The 21,383-nt window shown below is 43.9% G+C and overlaps 1 protein-coding gene across 2 annotated transcripts in view; it reads left to right on the top strand.

Annotated features, from left to right (window-relative positions):
• Window positions 1-2,064: 2,064 nt before the first annotated feature.
• Window positions 2,065-21,383, top strand: part of RNF24 (ring finger protein 24) — a 65,829-nt gene continuing 46,510 nt past the window's right edge. Inside the window, exon 1 of one of the 2 annotated variants that reach the window (XM_060687180.2) lies at window positions 2,065-2,341. The gene's annotated coding sequence lies outside the window, so the exon portion shown is untranslated. Of the gene's footprint in view, window positions 2,342-2,365; window positions 2,500-21,383 lie in introns of those variants that run through there. The other variant, XM_060687182.2, reaches the window with a different exon arrangement.

The raw sequence follows: 21,383 nt of genomic DNA, 5'->3' as shown, positions 1-21,383 counted from the left end.
TTAGTGCATGCGCTCAAAAGCCTGATTGGGGTTATTATCAGGGGATGTCTTATTTTTGGGGAAACAGGGTAGTACCACTGACATGGACCAACATATCTTCTTAAGATGTTATTTCATGACAAGGAGGCTAAAACATAGGAAGAACAGTTGCAGGAACTGGGTATGTCTAGTTTAATGAAGAGAGGGACTAGGGGAAACATGATAGCAGTCTTCCAATATCTCAGGGGCTGCCCCAAAGAAGAGGGAGTCAAGCTATTCTCCAAAGCACCTGAAGGCAGGACAAGAAGCAACGGATGGAAATTAATCAAGGAGAGAAGCAGCTTAGAACTAAGGAGAAATTTCCTGACTGTGAGAACAATTAATAAGTGGAACGACTTGCCTTCAGAGGTTGTGGGTGCCTCCATCACTGGAAGTTTTTAAAGAAGAGATTGGACAGCCTTTTATCCAGAATGGTATAGTGTCCAGGGGGTTGGACTAGAAGACCTCCAAGGTCCCTTCCAACTCTGTTATTCTGTTAGTCGCTTGCATTAGACTCCCTATAAGAGGTAAGAAAGGAAAATCACAGCTTGATAATATTAAAAGAGTTACCATTTTAAGAGGAAGCTACTGAGAAGGGACAGCGAGTTGGGTTCAGGGTTCATTGCAGGTGAAGGCTGAAGTCCAAAAGTTCATCTGAAACAAAGATGCGAGGAGACACAAAGATTGAAATGTGACTAGAGCTAAAAATCTCCTACACAGAGACACACAGACACACACACACATAGAGAGACACCAAACAGTTCTCCAAAACACACAAAAAAAGTGGGAACACGCTCTGTTATAAGGCAGCACAATGTGTTCCTGAGAAAATAGACAGTCAAAGTGAGATGTAGGCCTCCTCGGGGAACTTGCAGATTGATAGGTTTTTTTTCTTTGTTTTTTTTTTCCTCTTGTTTTACCCAGTTTTTGCAGCTCCATTTAAAAAGACAGTCTGGATTGGTCTGAGCCGGAATTTTTTTTTGTTGAAGCTAAAGTATACAGCTTGTAGGTAAGAAATACCTGTACTTCAAATTTAGTAGATGGGTTGCTGCATTTTGAATCTATCTATCTATCTATCTATCTATCTATCTATCTATCTATCTATTATCTCTCTGTCTATCATCCATGTATCTATGTATTATCCATCTATGTATGTATGTATATATGTATCTATCTACCTACCTATCCATCTATCATCCGTTTCTGCCTGCCTGCCTGCCTATCTATCATCTATCTATCTATCTATCTATCTATCTATCTATCTATCATCTATCTATGTATCTATGTCTGTCTGTCTGTCTACCTATCTATCTACCTACCTACCTACCTACCTATCTCCTGCCTTTATGATTTTTATAAATAATGCAATGTGGCACACATATATAACGCTCCTAGTTATTTTCCCCACAACAACCCTGTGAGGTAAGTTGGGCCGAGAGAGGGGGACTGGCCCAAGGTCACCCAGCCAGCTTTCATATCTAACACAGTGCTAGAACTCACAGTCTCCTGGTCATTGGCCCAAAGTCACCCAGTTGGCTTTTGTGCCTAAAGGAGAACTAGAACTCACTGCCTCCTGGTGATCAGCCCAAGGTCACTCAGCTGGCTTTCGTGCCTAAGGCAGAACTAGAACTCACTGCCTCCTGGTTCCTAGGCCAGCATGATGATGATGATGATGATAGGATTGCTATTTATAGTTTTTAAATCTGGGTTCAGTGAGTTTTATGGAACTTTCCTTTGCTGATTTGTAAACTTCCTCGAGTACAGGCGGTGCACACATTTCTGCACAGAGAAACACGTGCATTTAAAAAAAAGGTTTATTTATTGCTTTTCTGATAGAAGCCCAGTCAGGCTTCCCCAACCTGGCGCCCTCCTGATCTGCTTGGAGGGCACCAGGTCAGGGAAAGCTGGCTCGCGGCGCCTTTACTCCCTTAAAATAAACTCGTTGGACCGAATGCATGAAAAATCCGACTTGGGATGAATTTTGGGTGAGCGAATTTATTTTTTAAAAAAATTAAAAAAAAGGAACCTAACTTCTATTCACTCAAGCAAAGTGGAAAGTCTCCCTGGCGCCTGCGCAGTGGAGAGGATGAAGCCATTCGGCTTGCCCGTCTCCGGCCGGAGTCAAGGGCGGGTCACACAGCAAGGCACGACTGAGAAAGGGGGCGGAGCGGTCTACATCCGGGAACCTTTCCCCTCCCCGCCGTGCGGTCTGTAAGTCTGAGTCGGCGGCGTCCTCGCGCCGAGCGCTGTAAAGCGGCATTGGAACGTTCGCGGCGCCTCAGTGCTCTTCCGCCGGCGCAGGAGGCTGGAGCATCTTCTGCAGGTAAGGAGTCCCTCCGGCGCCCCCTTCCCCGCTTTTCCTTTGAGGGGGGGCGGCAGGACACGCTTCGCGCCCATCCCCGTTTGCTTCATTGCGGGCGGGCTTGCAAAAAACTGCAAAGGGAGCCTCGATTCCTTGCCCCAGACTTGCGAGAAAACGGGGTGAGTGGCGAATTTGGGGTGGGGAGGGGGCTCGAGAATCGGAATTGCTCATTGGACTGCAATGCCCATCATCCGCGGCTGGTGTTTTTTTTTTTCCCCCTCTCACCCCCTCTTTTTCTTCCTCTGGATTGCATGACCTGGAGAAGAGGGTCAAATTTAGCAGGGTGTGTGTGTGGGGGGGGGCTTCTTGCAGGGGAAGATGGGAGTTGTAGTCCCCTCTGGTGGTCTGGGTGAGGGGTGGTCTAAGATTGTGAAGATAGTTTTTTTTTTTAATGGGGATGGGAAGAAGCTGAAAAGAATCTGCTGCTCCTTCTTTCCTTCCTTTCTGCTCCCCCCACCCTTCTACCCCCAAAAGGGGGAGATCTGCCTTGGGGGGGGTAAGGGAATTTGGGGAGGGGGGGTCTGCTAGCAATTTGGGGCTGGCCTTGGCAACTTATAGGGCAATTGCACGAAAGGGGAGGGGGGCAGTCCAGCCTGGCGTTGGGAGGCAGATCTATGAGAAGATGCCCCCCCATCATGGACAGCTCTTAGACCCCCTTGAGCTGTCAAGGAGGGGTGACAGGAGGGGTGGGATTTGGCTCCAGGACTCCATAAATTAGATTCTTCCCCGTGACCCCATTGAGGGGAGGGGGCCCCCCTCTTCTCTTAGGAGAACAAGAAGTGGGGAGAAGAAGCCCCAGATCCCTCTTCTCTCGTCTAATCTTTGCTTCTTGGGGACATCTTTCCAAGTACACCTCATTTTGGGGGGGGTCCCTGGATCTTCTGGGGAGTTGGGGGCACCCGACGGATTCCCCTGATTGGGGGGGGGTCAACCTTCCTTCTCTTTAATTGCATGGTTTTCTCAAAGGAGGGGGTGCCACCGTAGGATCACCGCATTGGCACCTGCTCGGTGAAATCCTGGATTTGCCTCTGCGATCCGGCTAGGAAAACCGTGTGTGTCTCTCTATAAGTGTGTGTGTGTGTGTGTCCGTCTGTCTTGTGTGTCCTTCATTCCAGAGCAGTGGGGTGCATCCTTCCAACCAGGTCTATTGGGTGGGTGGGTTTTTGGGGTCGGTTTAAATCCCTGAAGCTGGAAAGGTGTGGATAGAAGGTATCTCTGCCTTTTATTTTTATTTTTTATTTTTTTTTTTGCAATGCACTGTTTTGTCAGCTGGGACATTTTGTAGGGCTGGGCTTCCTTGCCTGGGGGGTGGGTGGGAGGAAGAGAGGAAGGGAGGGAAGGAAGGGGGAAGGCAGCTCCCTACGGTACTGTCCTAATTTCTAATTCAGTCCTTGCTATTTGATTTGGCCGGTGTCCGAGCGTGTGCTGTCCGTTCAGCTCCGGTTTATATTGATCTGGCTTTTAGAGCGAGAAAGCAACTCAAAAGACAAATTATTCTCTCCTCCCCCCCCTTGAATTCCAAGAGATCCCTGCTCTCTTCCTCTCCATCTGGGCTTCAAAAGCCACGAAGCAGACCACCCAGCTTCGCCTCTTTCAAAACCTGCGGAAGGAAAAAGCTTTCCTCTTGCAATTTTCCTGGCTTTGGGCAAAGGGAGGCAGACGCGAAGGATCCCTTGGGTGTCTGGACACCGAGGAGGCCAGGCGTTGGCGTGGCAGAAAAGCATCTGCTTCTCTTGCAGGGAGGGGAGGGAAGGAAGGAAGGAAGAAGAAAGAGAGGAAAGAGAAAGAGAAAGAGAAGGAAGGAAAGAGCAAGAAAGAGAAAGAGAAGGAAGGAAAAAGAAAGAGGAAAGAGAAAGAAGGAAGGAAGGATAAAGAAAGAGAAAGAAAAAAGGAAGGAAGGATAGAGAAAGAGAAGGAAGGATGGAAGGAAGGAAAAAGAAAGAGGAAAGAAAGAAAAGGAAGGAAGGAAAAAGAAAGGAAAGAGAAAGAAGGAAGGATAAAGAGAAAGAAAAAAGGAATGAGGGAAGAATGAGAGGAAAGAAAGGGAAGGAAAAAGAAAAGTGAAAGAAAGAAGGAAGAAAAAAGAAGAAAGAATGAAGGAAAGAAAAAGAAAGAAAGAAGGAAGGAAGGAAAAAGAAAGAAAAGAAAGAGAAGGAAGGAAAAAGAAAGAAAGGAAAGAGAAAGAAGGAAGGAAGGATAAAGAAAAAGGAAGGAAGGAAGGAAAAAGAGGAAAGAGAAGGAAGGAAAAAGAACGAGAGGAAAGAAAAAAGAAGGAAGGAAGGAAAAAGAACGAGAGGAAAGAGAAAGAAGGAAGGAAAAAGAAAGGAAAGAAAAAAGGAAGGATAGAGAAAGAAAAAAGAAGGAATGAAAGAAAATGAACAAGAGGAAAGAGAAAGAGAAGGAAGGAAAAGAGAAAGAGAAGGAAGAAAAAGAAGGAAGAAAGGAGAAAGAGAAAGAGAAGGGAAGAAAAGAAGGAAGGAAAAATCCATAGGCTGAGCTGAGAGAGGGAATTTTAAAATTGCAGCTGGAGAAAAGCTTAGCAGAACAACTGGTTTTGTTCATGGGTGCTCGTAACTCCGGCTGGTGTGGTTCCCTCACTCCTTGAGTTGACTCCCTGCTTCTTCCTTGTGCAAATATCCAGCATCCTGTCGCACTAGGGGTGTGTGTGTGTGTGTGTGTGTGTGTGGTGGTGTATAGATGGGTGAAAAGAACTCTTGGCAAGATTTGGCAATGGCGCGATGCCCTTCCTGCCTCTCCTTTCTTTTCATCTCCGAAATCGTGCAGAAACTGTGCTTAGCAACCCCGCAAGAACATCTCGGGGGTTGCCTCGTGCAGGATCCCTGCTAAATGCAGAAGAGAACTTTAGGATCCGATTTAAAAATAATAAAAAAAATGGGGACTTCTGTCGCTGCATTGCCAGACAACTCTCCTCCTTCATGTCCGGGTCTTCTGTTAGTTTTTCTGTTGCTTTCTCATTTATAAGGCTGTTCTCTAAACAGAAGGCTTTGAACAGCTCTGTCCGGGTACATTTATTTTATTTTTTTCTAAGGTTTTGCATGTCATGATTTACTTACTTGTTTGTTTATGCCGGAGCAAGTTTATCTTTTCCAAGATGATCCCTTGGTGCATGTCGTTTATTTATTTATTGGCGGCATAATTATGCCAGAATATTACATTTCAGATAGTATTATCTTCCTTTCCTTTCCCTTTCCCTTTCCTCCTTCCCCTTCCTCTGTCTCTCCTTCCTTTCTCTTCTCTTCCCTTCCTCTTCCCTTCCCTTCCCTTTTCTTCCTTTCTTTTCCCTTCCCTTCCTTTCTTTTCCCTTCCCTTTTCTTCCTTTCTTTTCTTTTCTTTTCCCTTCCCTTCCCTTCCTTTTTCTCTTCTCTTCTCTTCTCTTCTCTTCTCTTCTCTTCTCTTCTCTTCTCTTCTCTTCTCTTCTCTTCTCTTCTCTTCTCTTTCCTTCCCTTCCCTTCCCTTCCTTTCTTTTCCCTTCCCTTCCCTTCCTTTCCCTTCCCTTCCCTTTTCTTCCTTTCTTTTCCCTTCTGTTCCCTTCTTTTCCCTTCCCTTCCTTTCTTTTCCCTTCCCCTTCCCTTTTCTTCCCTTCTTTTCCCTTCCCTTCTTTTCCCTTCCCTTCCCTTCTTTTCCCTTCCCTTCCCTTCCCTTCCCTTTTCTTCCTTTCTTTTCCCTTCTCTCCTCTTCTCTCCTAGTTGTCATCCCTGTAGGGAGTTCACCTCACACCCCTTTTTCCTGCCTCATTTATAGGATGTTTTTTCTGCACACATTGAGAACTCGATGTTTTGTTGAAATTAAACATTAATAAACGGTATATGGAGTAGATGTGTAGCTCTTTTAACCGGGCCTGGCAAGTTAATTTTCAAACTTCTTCCCCGCCTCTGAACTGCTCCGTAAATTTACTTTTCTTCAGAAGAAAAGCTCATTTGAAGGGAGTATTGATAAAGTAAACTTCTGAGGAACTAGCGGTCCAGAGTAGCGGTGTTGTATCCCGGTGATAGGAAATCCTTGATATGTAGTCAATATAGGTAGTCCTCGACATACGATAGTTCATTTAGTGACCGTTCGAAGTGACAGCGGCACTGAAATAGGTGACTTATGACCGTTTTTTAAAGTTAAGCTCTTTGCAGCATCCCCATGATCACGTGATAAAAATTGAGACACTTGGCAACGGGTTCATACTTATGACCGTTGCTGTGTCCCCATGGGTCACGTCATTCCCCCTCTTTACGACCTTCCAATGAGCAAAGTCAATGAGGAAGCCAGATTCACTTAACAACTCGGTGACTAACTTACCCAACCGCGGTGATTCACTTAACAACGGTGGCAAAAAAAAGGTTATAAAAGGGGGAATTCACTTATCCACTTTCTCGCTTAGCAACAAACTTTGGGCTCGCTTGTGGTCATAAATCGAGGAGACTCTGCAGAATTTTCTAAGCTAAAGATTTTGCTTCTGCTCCAAAACTCATTAAAATGCTTCAGACAAGTGGCTTATTCCCGGTTAGGTGTAACCAGAGATTCATCTGAATTTGATTGCAGGGATGGGCAATATTTTTATGACTGGACAAATACTTCATTTCACGGCAAGCAGGGAAGAACTGTATTGATGGCATGACACTGCCAGAATATTCTGCCTCAGCAGGGATCAATTCGAGGGGATGTTTTTTATTGTTTTTTTTTTTAAAAAAAGAAAGAATTCAGCTTATCGTAGTGCTTACACCACAGTTTTTATTATGTTCTTCTCTTTTAAAAACGGGGGAAACGCTCCTGCTGATTTTTGTCGGCCAAAGAGTAGTGCCAGGGACCTCGCTGCGTTTCGTCCTATCCTTCTAGGCCTGTTCACCGGGAGATTATCCAGATATTTTAGGTTTCCGATCTCAGAATTTCCCCATAAGCACGAGGTGGTTGCAAAACATTGGAATTGTAGTGCAGGGAGTCCTCGACTTACGACCCACCACTGAGCCAAAAGTTCCTGCTTTGCTGAGCGAGACATTTGTTCCGTGAGCTTGGCCTCCCGTTACGACGATTGTTAAGTGAATCACGGCAGATGTTCAGTTAGCGACACGGCTGTTAAGCGAATCTGGCTTCCCACATTGGTTTTTGCCTGTCAGAAGGTCGCAAGAGAGGATCACATGACACTTGCGACCATCCTAAATGCGAATCCGTTGCCAAAAACGTCTGAATTTTTTGATCACGTGACCCTGGGGATTGCTGCGACGGCTGTAAGTGTGAAGATTTGTCATACGTCGCTTTTTTCAGTGACAGTTGTATCTTCGAATGGTCACTGAGGGAATCGTCGTAAGTCGAGGACTACCTCTACCGCAGCTCCAAAGGGCCCAGGGAACTGAAGTTCGGAGAAGGAAAAAGCTGGAACAAAATAATTTTAATTATCTTCCTAGAAAGAATGGCAAGAGAAGACAGTTTGCGTTGGACGGGCAAATTTTACTTGGAGGAGTGATTTTTGAAGAGAACTGCTTGCCAAACTTCATATCCCAATTCTGGCAGGAGTTAATATTTTGTCGTCTTCTTCCCAGTCCGTGCAGTTCACAAAACTAGACATGGGTATCACATAACTTTTTAGAGGGTGGGCCATGGAGGCCCACTTCTGTCGCCTGGCAGCAGAAAGGCGAGCTAAAGAATAATAGAATAGAATAATAACTTTATTGTCACTTTGAATGTACACGGATCGGCGTACATTAAAATGAAATTTCGTGGCATCCAGCTCTCGAAGAGTCACCACCTCCAACATACACTACTACGTGAACATGACAAAATTAATAAATACAACTTTGTGTATATACCCACATATGTTATATGGCACAGAGAAACAACACAGTCTAGTTCAGATGTTTACACATCCATGGCGAGAAAAATGAATCTTGTGAGATTTATCAGACGGATGGCCTAAGGAAGAAAGCTGTTCCAAAATCTGGAAGTCCTGATAGAAATACTTCGAAACCCCCTCCCAGAGGGGAACACACAGAAACAGACCGTGAAGTGGGTGTGGGGAGGTCTCTTACAATGCTGGGAGCTTTAAGCACATAGCGTTTATAAGCAGTGTCCTGAATAACAGGAAGCAAGCTCCCTATAATCTTCTCCATTGTCCTCACCACTCTCTGTATGGACTTTCTATCTGAGGCACTGCTGCCACCAAACCCAAAAAGGGATGCAGTTTGTTAAGACGCTCTCAATCGTGCCTCTGTAAAAAGTGGCCAGGACAGAAGGAGAAAGATGTACTCTCCTCATCCGACGCAGGAAGTGCCGACACCAGTTTGCACGCTACATTAAAGATGACGTGTGGAGAGACCGGTTCAGATCGTTAGTTAAACTGGGGAAATGCATTGGCAGCTTTCAGACAATACAGCTAGTCCTCAACTTACGACCCCAATTGAGCCCAAAATGTATGTTGCTTAGTGAGAAATTTGCTAAGTGAGTTTTGCCCCCATTTTACGACTTTTCTTGCCGCGTTTGTTAAATGAATCCGTGCAGTTGTTAACTTAGTAACATGGTTGTTAAGTGAATCTGGCTTCCTCTTTGACTTTGCTTGTCAGAAGGTCGTAAAACGGGATCAGATGACCCCGGGACACTGCGACGGTCATAAATATGAACCAGTTGTCAAGCATCCGAGTGTAAATCACATGACCATTGGGAAGCTGCAGTGGTCATTCGTGTGGGAAATGGTCATAAGTCCCTTTTTTCAGTGCCGTTGTAACTTCAAACAGTCACTAAATGAACTGTTGTAAATTGAGGACTACCTGTACCCTCAATCCAGGTATTAAAAGAACCCCAGAATCCCTTCAGCCCTAAATCTTAGATCAAGGGTGGGGAACTATGGCCCTTTATGACCTCTGGACTTCAACTCCCAGAATTCCCCAGCTAGCCTGGGGAACTGTGGCCCAGGAATTCTGGGAGTTGAAGTCCAGAGGTCATAAAGGGGCCATTGTTTCCCATCCCTGTCTCAGATAATCAGTGTATTTATTTTGAATCGGGAGAGGCGCTTGAAGTGGTTAAAGGATTGGGGGGGGGACTCATCTCCCTTCAGCTTGGGGCCAGCTACTCTCAGCCCAATCTTTTTCATAAGATTTTTGTGTGCAGGTAGAAAATGAATGTGGGTGGAGGTTGGATGGATGGACGATAAATAGATATATGATGAATAGATGGTTGGATAGATGAATGAATGAATACATAGATGATAGATGTATGAATAGCTAGCTAGATGATAAATAATTGATAGACGGTACATAATTGATAGAGGATGGATGATACATAGATGATAGAGGATGGATGGATGAGGGTAGATAATAGACATAGACATATGAGATGGATGGATGGATGGTGGATAGATGATGGATGGGTGTAGAGATGGATGGATGCATAGATGGATATACAGGATAGGTAAGGGCCATGGTGGCACAGTGGTTAGAATGCAATATTGCTAGCTAGTTCTACTGACTGCCGATTGCCAGCAGTTCGATCCTGACTGGCTCAAGGTTGACTCAGCCTTCCGTCCTTCCGAGGTGAATAAAATGAGGACCCAGATTATTGGGGGCAATATGCTGACTCTGTAAAATGCTTAGAGAAGGCTGTAAAACACTGTGAAGTAGTATATAAGTGCTATTGCTAGATACCGTAGATGATAAATAGATGAAACATAGATGACGGCTGGAGGGATGGATAGATGAGTAATAGATAATAGACATAGACATGATGGATGGATGATAAATAGAACAGATGGACCGATACAGAGATGGATACATAGAAGATAGATGGATGAATAGCTAGCTAGATGATAAATGATTGATAGATGATAGATACATAAAGAATTCCTACATGATAGATTGATTGTGGATGATAGATGATGGATAGATGGTGAATAATAGATAATTGACATATGAGATGGATGGATGGACGATGAATAGATGATGGATGGTTATAGAGATGGACAGATGCATAGATAGATACATAGATTATGGATGGATAGCTAACTAGATAGATAATACATGAAACATAGATATTAACTGAGATGGAAGGGACCTTGTAGGTCATCTAGTCCAACCCCCCGACCAAGCAGGAGACCCTACACCATTTCTGACAGATGGCAGCCCAGTCTCTTCTTGGAAGCCTCCAGGGATGAAGCTCCCACAGCAACTTCTGTTCCATGGGTTGATTGCTCTCCCTGTCAGAAAATTCCTCCTTATTTCCACAATAGATGATAAATAGATGATGGATGGAGGGATTGATAGATGAGTAATAGATAATAAGACATATTGGATAGATGGACGGACAGTAGCTGAGCTTCAGGATTCAGTAAAATATTTCTCCAGGCCTGCTCATATAACTTTGTACTCCTACGCAGCTGCAACTCTCTGTCTTATTCTAATGATGGCATTTCATCTTCTGCCAGCATGGCTGATATTGGTCTCATCCCATTCTCTGTTTCTGGCATCTTTAAGTCTTTGATGTTGGAGGCTAATCTTTCAGGAATGTTGAGTTGCAGGGAAATCTGCCTCTGTTGCTAAAATGATATCTCTTGGCTTCTCCAATGTGTAGGTCTCTTAGATTGTCTTCTCATCCAGTTTTTGTACAGCTGGTCCTAAGGTGGAACCAGAGTGGATAAAAATCAATGATTTTTTTAAAAATATCAAAAAAATCAGATTTTTTTGATTTAAATCGGATTTTTTTTCATTTAAATCGGATTTTTTTGATTTTTATCGAATTTATTTTAATAAAAAACTTTTGGGGTGAAAATCTATCGTAAGATAGTTTTCTATTTAAGATACATAAATAATTTAGTTTATTCAGCATGAAACGGAGCTTAGTTATGCTGTATATTCTGCAACACTGGGACTATCAGTGAGTCAACAGTGGGTCAAAGGAGTAGCAGAGATGACAGTTGCTCTTTAAAAATTAGGATTTAAATCGAGTTGATTTAAATCAAGCCTTTTTACTAGTGATTTAAATCATGATTTAAATTGTGATTTAAATCGACTCGATTTAAATCAAATCCACCCTGGTTAGAAACCTCGTTATTAAGTGAATCTGGCTTCCCCGTTTCCCGACTTTGCTTGTCAGAAGGTCGCCAAAAAGGGACATGCAACCGTCATAAGTACAAGCCAGTTGCCAACTGTCTGAATGTTGACCATGTCTGTAACAGGTCCTAAGGGTGAAAAATGGGGGGGAGCCCCTTTTTCCTGTGCCGTTGTAACTTTGAACGGTCACTAAATAAAGTGTTGTAAGGGGAGGGCCACAGTACCGCTTCTTCTCTTCCAAATAGCTTTTGACGCCTTCCTTTTTTCAAACAAAGTTTTGCAGTTGGCTGAATTTATTACCTGACAGATGAGAAAACTCCCATTGCTGGTTTGCTGCCCCATTAAAGATTAACCCCGACCTCTTGACTTCTTGACAGAATTGGAAAAGTTTAGTTACAAAGCACATTCTGGGATTCGAAGTGTTGTCAGCCAACGGTGTTTTTATTTGCAGAGTGCCTTTGGACCATGACATAATAAATTCGACAACAATAAAACCTGTGGTCCTCGATTTACAGCCGCCATTGGGCCCCAGAATTTCTGTCGCTAAGTGAGACATTTGTTAAGTGAGCTTGGCCCCGTTTTACGACCCTTCTTGCCACAGTTGTTAAGTGAATCACCGCAGTTGTTCAGCTAGCAACACATTCGTTAAGTAAATCTGGCTTCCCCATTGAGTTGGCTTGTCGGAAGGCCGTAAAAGGGGATCGTGTGACGGCCCGGGGACACTGCATAAACAGATGCCAGTTATCAAGTGATTTTTTTTTTTCTATATAAAATCAATTTTTAAAAATTTTATTCATAACATTAAAATGCAAACCCCAAACAAGAAAAAATAAAATAAAAATAAAACAAAATTAGACAAGACTACACAAAAAAAGAGTGCATAAAAAGAAAAAAAAGCAGTCATATATAAAAATCACCTCCCCCCTACTTGAGGCGGAGCTGGCGTCGTGATGGTACGGCGGGCGATGTTGAAGCTCCAAGATCGCCGTCGATATCTTCGCCGCTGGACAGTCCGTTTTGGACCTCACCGTCCCGTAGAGACGGTGATAGTGGAGGGCACATCCTGTCGATCCCAGGGACATCGCAAAGTCCCTGGTTGATCCAGGAGAAGCCCTGACCGCTGAATTTTGATCACATGACCATGGTGTGAAAAATAGTCACAAGTTACTTTTTTTCAGTGCCTTTGTAACGTCGGTCACTAAACGAATGGTTGTAAGTTGAGGATTACCTATATCGTTGCTCACATCTCGACCGACGACCAGTTGACCCCAAAATTTATGTTGCTCAGCGAGACAGTTGTTAAGTGCGCTTGGCCCCGTTTTACGACCCTTCTTGCCACAGTTGTTAAGTGAGCCATTGCATTATTATTTATTCGATGCCGCCGTCATAAATACGAGTCAGTTTCCAAGCCTCTGAATTTTGATCACGTGACCGTGGGGATGCTGCAATGGCCAAAAGTGTGAGGAATGGCCGTAAGTGTGAAAAATGGCCACAAGACTATTTTTCAGTATCGTCATAACGTTGAATGGTCCCTAAAAGAACTGTTGTAAATCGAGGACTGCCTATAATTGCTCTGTGGATAGACACAAGGTGAACGAATTTCTTATTTTCTGAATGGAGCATAAACGTTAATGTCCTAATATTATAGCATGCTTATATCCTTTCCAACTTTCCCAGTGGCATTCTGGCTTTGAGTAACGAGAATGTAGTGTATCCCTTTGTGTGTTTGTAGTGTAATGTGTGTGTTTATTTATTGCTTGTGTTTTTATTATTGTAGCCTGCCAGCCAGAGTTGTGTGCTATAAAGTGGGCAACTACATAAATCTCTTTTATAAATCAATAATATCTGAAGAACATCAGCCTAGGGCGGTCCGAGGTTTGCATAAACAACCATAATTAAAATATATACAGGTAGTCTTTGTAATACAACACCATTGAACCCCAAATTTCCCCTGCTAAGCAAGGGGCTTGATTGGTGAGGTTTGCTCCATTTTGCGACCTTTTCCTGCTACAGTTGTTAAACGAATCAATGCAATTCTTAAAAGAATCACATGATTGCTCCACATGCTGGCTGGGGAATTCTGGGAGTAGAAGTCCACCAGTCTTAAAGTTGCCAAGTTTGGAGACTTTTGCTTTTTTGTTAGTGATTTGTTTGGTCTAAGGCAGAGATGGGGAACAATGGCCCTTTTATGACGTGGACTTCAGCTCCCAGAATTCCTGAGCCCACATGGGGAAATATGGCCCCTTTATGATTTGTGGACTTCAGTACCCAGAATTCCTGAGTCAGCCTGGGGAGATATGGCCCCTTTATGACCTGTGGACTTCAACTCCCAGAATTCCTGAGCCAACATGGGGAAATATGACCCATTTATGATTTGTGGACTTCAGTACCCAGAATTTTTGAGCCAGCCTGGGGAAATATGGCCCCTTTATGACCTGTGGACTTCAATACCCAGAATTCCTGAGCCAACATGGGGAAATATGGTTCCTTTATGATTTGTGGACTTCAATACCCAGAATTCCTGAACCAACATGGGGAACAATGGCCCTTTTATGACTTGTGGACTTCAACTCCCAGAATTCTTGAGCCAGCATGAGGGAACAATGGCCCTTGTAGGACCTGTGGACTTCATCTCCCAGAATTCCTGAGCCAACCTGGGGAACTATGGCCCATTTGTGAACTTCAATACCCAGAATTCCTGACCCAGCATGGGGAGATATGGCCCCTTTTATGACATGTGGACTTCAACTCCCAGAATTCCTGAGCCAACATGGGGAAATATGGCCCCTTTATGATTTGTGGACTTCAACTCTCAGAATTCCTGAGCCAACATGGGGAAATATGACCCATTTATGATTTGTGGACTTTAGTACCCAGAATTCTTGAGCCAGCCTGGGGAAATATGGCCCCTTTATGACCTGTGGACTTCAATACCCAGAATTCCTGAGCCAGCATGGGGAAATATGGTTCCTTTATGATTTGTGGACTTCAATACCCAGAATTCCTGAGCCAGCCTGGGAAGATATGGCCCCTTTATGACCTGTGGACTTCAACTCCCAGAATTCTTGAGCCAGCCTGGGGAAATATGGCCCCTTTATGACCTGTGGACTTCAATACCCAGAATTCCTGAGCCAGCATGGGGAAATATGGTTCCTTTATGATTTGTGGACTTCAATACCCAGAATTCCTGAGCCAGCCTGGGAAGATATGGCCCCTTTATGACCTGTGGACTTCAACTCCCAGAATTCCTGAGCCAGCATGGAGAACAATGGCCCTTTTATGATTTGTGGACTTCAATACCCAGAATTCCTGAGCCAGCATGGAGAACAATGGCCCTTTTATGATTTGTGGACTTCAACTCCCAGAATTCCTGAGCCAGCCTGGGGAGATATGGCCCCTTTATGACCTGTGGACTTCAACTCCCAGAATTCCTGAGCCAGAATGAGGGAACAATGGCCCTTGTAGGACCTGTGGACTTCAGTTCCCAGAATTCCTGAGCCAGCATGAGGGAACAATGGCCCTTGTAGGACCTGTGGACTTCATCTCCCAGAATTCCTGAGCCAACCTGGGGAACTATGCCCCATTTGTGAACTTCAATACCCAGAATTCCTGACCCAGCATGGAGAGATATGGCCCCTTTATGATTTGTGGACTTCAACTCCCAGAATTCCTGAGGCAGCTTGGGGGAATATGGCCCCTTTATGACATGTGGACTTCAACTCCACATTCAATTCCTGAGCTTCAAAGATTCATTCATCCTCTCTCAAGTTAAAATTTTTCTCAACATGGGAAGAAGGGAAAACTCCGGCCTCATAGGCCGCATATTTCTGTCAACCTTGATCTTAAGGAAACAATTAAATCCATATGATTCCTGCGGTTGAGGGTGATGGAGAAGATTCCTGATTTATCTTTTGATTTGGCTTTGAGAAACCCACCGCAACAGATGGGGCTCTTCCAATCTTCTCCAGATGTTAGTCCTGGACCACCACATCTTCCCCAGCTGTTTAGGGTTCCAGCCAGACATGTTGAATACATGAAACTGGTCCAGTTGACTCAACATTTATTTTGCTTGTATCCATATCTCATACAGTTACATGTAATCCTCAACTTAAGACCACCGTTCAAAGTTACAGCGACACTGAAAGAAGTTGACTTAAGGACCGTTTTTCACACTTTACGACCGTTGCAGTGTCCCCCATGGTTGCGTGATCCAAATTTAGACAACTGGCTCGCATTTATGACGGTTGCCGTGTCACATGATCCCCTTTTGTGGCCTTCTGTCAATGGGGAAGCCAGATTCACTCAACGACCCTGTTCCTAACTCAGCAGCTGCGGCGATTCACAAAGTTTAACGGTCGCAGGTCCATGGGGAAGCCGAATTCTCTTAGCGCAATGATTCACTTAACGACTCTGGCCATCGTAAAATGGGGCCAAACTCGCGTAGGAAACGTCTCGCTTAGCGACAGAAAATTTTGGGCTCACTTGTGGTCGTAAGTCGAGGAATACCTGGATAAGACTTTAGAAGGAGTGTGTAAAGTTGACCTCTTGGTGTATATATCCCTGGGGATTTGCGAACGGACGTTCTCCTTGTGACTAATGTCCACTTTTGATGATGCCTTCGTAGACATTTCTCCCATGTTTGCTCATAACCTTCGTTGGGCAAATTCATGGGTCGTTGGGGTGCATTGAAGGTTCAAACCGGCCATATGACCTACTCCTCCTCTCAAGGGCTGAGGTCAGAATTGGGTTTCAGCAGGTTCTGATCAGTTCTAGCGAACCGGTAGCGGACATTTTGAGTAGTTCGGCGAACCGGTAAATACCACCTTTGACTGGCCCCGCCCCCATCTATTCTCTGCCTCCCGAGTCCCAGCTGATTGGGAGGAAATGGGGATTTTGCAGTATCCTTCCCCTGAAGTGGGGAGGGAATGGAGATTTTACAGTATCTTTCCCCTGGAATGGAGATTTTACAGTATCCAAGCCACGCCCACCAAGCCACGTACACAGACCTAAAAAATTGTGAATCCCACCACTGGGTCAGTTGTGTGTCAACAAACCATGGACTGGGAACTGTTTTCCAGGATTTCGACATTCTGGTCACCGGTTGGGACCTTGAATTTCACCCCCGTAGTTGTTTAGTTTTGATGTCCCCTTTAGAAATTAACGAATTATGAGAACCCAAGAAACGTTAGGAAGGAAAAGAACAGAGTGCTTTGAATTTTTAACTCCGCTCTTGTATAGCCCGTTGATTATTTTTTCCTTTCATATATGTAATGATGATAGGTCAATTGGGTTGCAAATAGATGTACAAGCTGATAAATCAACCCAATACTGCCCTGGGGAATTCTGGAAGTTGAAGTCCACACATCTTTACAGCGCCAAACATTAGAAATTCTAATCTAGATCTTAGATCTACCAACCTTCTCATGTGTGTGTGTGTGTATACATATTAGAGAGAGAGAGATTTAGATAGACAGACAGACAGACAGACAGACAGACAGACAGACAGACAGACAGACAGAGATTTAGATAGAGAGAGATTTAGATAGATAGATAGATAGATAGATAGATAGATAGATAGATAGATAGATAGATAGATAGATAGATAGATAGATAGATGATAGATAGAGATAGGTAGGTAGGTAGGTAGAGGGAGAGAGGAAGAGAGAGAGGAAGGAAGGATTAATTGGAAAGATAAATAGAGATTTAGATATATAGAGAGAGATTTAGATAGATGGATGATAGAGAGAGAGATAGGTAGATAGGAAGATAGAAAGGAAGGAAGGATTAGATAGGTAGAGAGAGATAGGTAGGTAGGTAGATAGATGATAGATAGATAGATAGATAGATGGATAGATGGAGGGAGGGAGGGAGGGAGAGAGAGAAATTTAGATAGATAGAGATTTAGATAGACAGACAGACAGACAGACAGACAGATAGGATTAGATAGGATAGATGGATGGATAGAGAGAGAGAGAGAGAGAGAGAGAGAGAGAGAGAGAGAGAGAGAGAGAGAGATAGAACAAGCTGTTGCAGGAGGTATTAAATAGAACAATCTTCTCTTTATTAATTCCAGCAAAGAAAATGAGCCGTGTAAACCTGTTACTGTATTGATACAGTTCCTATCCTGTGTGGAGATAGGCACATTAAAGCAAGCAGATCGTAAAATTCCAGAAACAAACGGGTTGCTTTGTCTTTATTTACTTATCAAAGGTTCCTTGTCTTGGGCTGCTGGGTGAGTAACAGTGTATATGATATGCATGACATAGAAATTAACTCTCTATTTTCAGTAGCTCCAGGGAAGAAGAGAACTGGTAAACAAGAATCCAAGGCTTGCAAGATCAGTTTTGTCAAAAATACCTATAAAATAAAATTTTCAGGGGCATTTAAAACAGAATAACAGATTTACAGAATAACAGAGTTAGAAGGGACCTTGGAGGTCTTCTAGTCCAACCCCCTACTCAAGCAGGAAATCTAATTCCCCACCCACCCAGGATTTGGGCTGTTGCTAAGAATTCTGGGAGTTGAAGTCCTCACATCTCTGGATGATACTCAGAGGCTGTTCTAAAGAGATAAATCAGAGTTTGAACCGGGCAGGAATGGAATAGCTGGCAAAAGGAGGGTGAACAGCAGAGGATGTCGGGAACTGAGACCTCAACCCTCCGTGTTATTTTAAACAATAATAGCTCAAAACTGGGTGGAAGTGCTCCAAAATATTTACACTGGCCTCGAAGTCATTCCAGGACAAGAAACATGGAAATCGGAACTTCACTCTTAGCCAAATATCAGCAGGGAATCTGGAAAGGAAACAGATTTTCTAAAACAGTCTTCAAAAGCAAAAAGATTGTGTCAGCATCGCAGGAGTTGTGGGTTATCTTAAAGGAAGTGTTGCGGAGGTGCACTTCGCAACGTTTGCATGGTCCCTCCCCATGTACAGGTAGTCCTCGACTTACGACAGCTCATTCAGTGACCGCCGTTAGAACGGCACTGAGAAAAGGGACTTGTGACCGTTTTTCACACATATGACCATTGCAGCCTCCCCGCGGTCACATCATCAAAACTCAGAGCCTTGGCATCTGACTCGTATTTACGATGACGATGGCAGTGTCCCGTGGTCATGCGAACTTCTGGAGAAGCAAACTTAATGGTGGAAGTCAGATTCACTTAACAACCAGGTTATTCATTTAAGAGCTGCTGGGATTCGCTTAACAACAGTGGCAAGAAAAGTCGTAAAATGAGGCAAAGCTCACTTAAAGGTCTCGCCTAACAACGGAAATTTTGGGCTCAGTAGTGGTCGTAAGTCGAGGACTACGACTGCTGTTCTGTGGTTAAGTGAGACATTTGCTAAGTGGATTTTGGAGACCTTCCTTGCCATAATTGTTAAGTGGATCACTGCGGTGGATAAGATAATAACCCGGTTGTTAAGTGAATCTGGCTTCCCCATTGACTTTTCTTGTCAGGAGGTCACAAAAGGGGATTACATGACCCCAGGACACTGCAACGGTCATAATTATGAGTCAGTTGTCAGTTTTGACCACGAGACTGTGGAGATGCTGCAACGGTTATAACTTTGAAAAACGGTCCTCCGTCACATTTTTTCCAGTGCCGTCGCGACTTTGAACGGTCCCTAAGCGAACTGTTGTAAGTCGAGGACTGCCTGTCCATAACTCACAACATTTGCATGCTTCCTCCCTACGTATTTCATCACTCGCCTCTCTCTCAGAGGCCATGGGGTTTGTAGTATTAAATGAACGGGCATTCTTTTTTCTACTTCCTGGCTTGTGCAAACTCAGGATATTGGGTTGAGTAAACCGTGATTCAGTGAATCGTGGGTAAAAAGAAAGGGTTGGGAAAAGGGAGCTTGTGTCACTAGCACAGAGGTCTGCAACCTTAAACACTCAAAGAGCCATTTGGACCCGTTTCCCACAGAAAAGAAAACACCGGGAGCCACAAAACCCTTCCCGTACCTGACTATTCCTTGAAGTAGCATATGTAGTTGAATTAAATGTTCTGTTTTCTTCTGAAACTTTTCTTTTCTTGGATTTATCCATGGTTGGCCTACCGGGGGGTTGAAAAGCTCAATAAATCATGTGCCGGTGGGTGTCGCACATTGGCGGCTGTGACGCATATTTTGAGTGACAGGGAGCTGCAGGAGAGGGGTGAAAGAGCCAATGCAGCTCCAGAGCTGCAGGTTGCTGACCCCTGCACTAGCAGGAAACTGTTAGTAATTTAGATGTTGCCACGAGGGCTGGGGATTATGGAAGCATCTGGCAAGCACCAGTTTAGAGAAGGCTGCATGAGGAAGGATGGTTTGATCCTGAACATATATACCAGATGTCAAGATTTTCTATCTCGGATCATCTTGAAAACAGCTTAAGCAGAATCAGACTCCCCGGATGCTTGGGGTGGGAGACCACCAAGAAGATACATTAAAGTGGAAATTAAGAAATTAAGTCGTGCCAAATCACTTCTTATGTTGCTGCCAAAAAAATATTCCCTTACATGAAGAGGCTCCCATGATATCCCAGGAAACAAGCTGGAGTAAAAAAAAATTTCCCCTTTCGAACCAAGCTCACGTTGATTTATTCATCTTAGTAATTTAGCTTTAAAAGTTGCAAAATTCTCTTGAAAAACCGAGTTTCCCCCTTTCTTGGCTCTTCATGCTGGAGGGAGAAAGAACCTTTACAGTTGCATCAGTTGCAGCACCAATTCATTTTGAGTGGATATTTATTTATTTAAATCTTTGGATGGATGGATGGATAGATGGATGGTTGGTAGATAGGTAAGTAGGTAGAGATGGATGGATAGGTAGATTGGTAGGTAGGTAAGTAGGTAGGTAGGTGTAGGTAGGTAGGTAGGGATGGATGGATGATAGGATGGTAGGTACTGTAGATAGGTACTTAGGTTGGTAGATAGGGATGGATGATCGATATAGATAGATTAGATAGATGGATGGGTAGGTAGGTAGGGATGGATGGATAGGTAGATAGGTAAGTAGGTAGGAATGGTAGGGATGGATGGATGGATGGATGATAGGTAGGTACTGTAGGTAGGTACTGTAAGTAGGTAGATAGGGATGGATGATAAATATAGATTGGATGGATGGATGGGTAGGTAGGTATGGAAGGATAGGTAGGTATGGATGGATGGATAGGTTGGTAGATAGATACGTAGGTACTGTAGGTAGGTAGATAGGGATCTGTTGTTGTTCCGATATGCTTTCCTCCTGGCATATCCCAGGCTGTTCCTCTTGGCCTTCGGATGAAACCTGAGGCATTGCCAGAGAGGAGGGTCCTGGAGAGGGAGGCCTTATCAGTTCCTCCCCATCACCTTCTGAGTCCTCTTCCTCTGTTAGGACAGGCTCGGGAGTCGGGGTCACGATAGATAGATGATAGATAGATAGATAGATAGATAGATAGATAGATAGATAGATAGATAGATAGATAGATAGATAGATAGATAATAGATAGAGAGAGAGATAGAGAGAGATGATAGATAGAGAGATAGATGATAGAGAGAGATGAGAGATGAGAGAGAGAGAGAGAGAGATAGGGATAGATAGGTAGGTGGATAGGTAAACTTATATATATCTTTTTAAATTGTTTTTAATGTTTGTATCTATGTTTTTTACCTTGGCTGTACACCGCCCTGAGTCCTTCGGGAGAAGGGTGGTCTATAAATTTGATAATAAATAAATAAATAAAATAAATAGGTACTGTAGATAGGTAGGGATGGATGATAGGGAGGTACTGTAGGTAGATAGGGATGGATGGATGATAGATAAATAGATAGGTAGATAGAAGATAAGTAGGTAGATATAGATAAGAGACGGCTGGATGGATGATAGACAGATAGACAGACGGACAGACATACACACACGCAGCCCAAGGTGGCGGATATGCACAATGCTCTTTCCTTCTCCTATTTTCCCCACAAAAACAACCCTGTGAGGAGGGCTGGCACTA

This window comes from Pantherophis guttatus, chromosome 8, assembly GCF_059756535.1.
Source record: "Pantherophis guttatus breed Tessera chromosome 8, ASM5975653v1, whole genome shotgun sequence".
In the NCBI taxonomy this organism is placed as follows: domain Eukaryota; kingdom Metazoa; phylum Chordata; class Lepidosauria; order Squamata; family Colubridae; genus Pantherophis; species Pantherophis guttatus.
The sequence above is the reverse complement of the archived record's forward strand: the minus strand, read 5'-3'. Positions and strand labels throughout refer to the sequence as shown.